This window comes from Myotis davidii, unplaced genomic scaffold, assembly GCF_000327345.1.
Source record: "Myotis davidii unplaced genomic scaffold, ASM32734v1 scaffold30, whole genome shotgun sequence".
Lineage (NCBI taxonomy): Eukaryota > Metazoa > Chordata > Mammalia > Chiroptera > Vespertilionidae > Myotis > Myotis davidii.
The window spans coordinates 2,188,493-2,190,205 of record NW_006282874.1 but is presented as its reverse complement, the minus strand read 5'-3'; positions in this window follow the sequence as shown (position 1 = coordinate 2,190,205).

Sequence of the window (1,713 nt, the reverse complement as noted above, 5' to 3'; positions counted from 1 at the left end):
TTGTTCTTGGCCCGAGACGCTTCTCCTGCTACTTTTAGGGTGAACAAGGAGAGTCCATGGTTTTGTGGCAATGGTCCATGTACCAAGGCGAAGGGCAGGGGGACCTGCCACGCCCCCTGGACTTCCACGGGCTGATGTCCAGTGTGCGCGCCTATGCATGTGCGGGCTGGGAGGTTTTGCACCACTAGATGGCGCCAACCGCAAGGGCCTGGCTCAGAGGGCCCAGCCCAGCCCTCCACTGGGCCAGGGGGACCCTTAACCTCTTAGCAGTGAACGTAGTCCCCCTGCCCTCTTAGGGCTTACATTTATTTTATTGTTTTCTAGGTTATTATTATTTTTAATGTGTTCTTATTGATCTCAGAGAGGAAGGGAGAGGGAGAAAGAGATAGAAACATCAATGATGAGAGAGAATCATTGATCGGCTGCCTCCTGCTCGCCCCACACTGGGAATCGAGGAGCCCACAACCCGGGCAAGTGCCCCAACCAGGAATCGAACTGCGACCTCCTGGTTCATAGGTCCACGCTCAGCCACTGAGCCACGCCGGCCGGGCTGTGGTTGCTTTTAATGATTTGAGGTTTGAGGTCATGCTGTGCTTTTGAGGAAAAGCAAACAGGCGCGGGCGAACACCTGCCCCCCAGGTGACCACGGGCCGACATCGCCAACCCCCAGGGCAGTTGGCTCCCGCCAGCAAGCCTGCCTGAGACCACGCCTGGAGGGGACCCAACCTCAAATCGAGGCTTGTCTTTTGACTGTCAAAGGCCCTGTGCCTGTTGAATCAATATTTACTGTACTTACGATGTGCCAGGCCCCGAAAATGAGCCCAACCAACCCACATCTCAGTGTAGACCATCTCTCCAGTCCTCTGGGCCCGGCAGCCAAGCGCTCAGGGTGGCTCATTCATCAGGCAGACAGTCCCACAGAGTGTCGGGGAGCTTCAGGGCTCCCCAGGGAGGCCCAGCACCCCGCACCTGGCTTCATGTTATAACACATCGCCTCTCCTGTCGGCGTCTCCTCTGAGCTGTGGGTCCCTTAGGCGCAGGAATTTTTCAGATTCCTCTTGGAATGCCTAATGCTTAAGGGAGACTGAGGACTCACTGTGCTAACGCCACTGCATGGCTGGGAGGCCGGAGGAGGCAGAGCGGGGAGACATGGGAGTGGAGAGCGTCTTTGTGTCTCGCCCGTCATGGACTGTGTCACCCTGGGCATGTCCCTCTGTCTCTTTGGGCCTCGGTTTCCTCCTTAGCGAAGGGAGGCGGATCTGCCTGGATATCTCAGCATCTGTTGTTCAAAGAATGAAGTGCAGCCCTGGCCGCTGGGTTCGCCCAGTTGGTTAGAGCATCGGCCTGCGGACTGAGGGGTCGTGGGTTCGATTCCTGGTCAGGGCACATCCCTAGGTTGCAGGTTCAATCCCTGGTTGGGGAACATACCAGGGAGGCAACCAGTCCATGTTTCTCTCGCACATTGATGTCTCTCTCTCTAAAAGTCAATTTAAAAGCATATCCTCGGGCGAGTGGGGGGATAATGCTAGAAGAACGTAATTTGCTGCAAGCCTTTTGAACACCACAAAGATGGGAGGTGATGGCCGCCCTCTGGGTTTTGCCCCTCGCCTGGCAGCCCCCCTCATCTCTGCCCTTCCCCCCGCAGGCCCTCCCTGCAGCCCCCACGGCCATGGCCTTCACCCCAGCGCCACTGGAGGACACGTCACGCCCCCA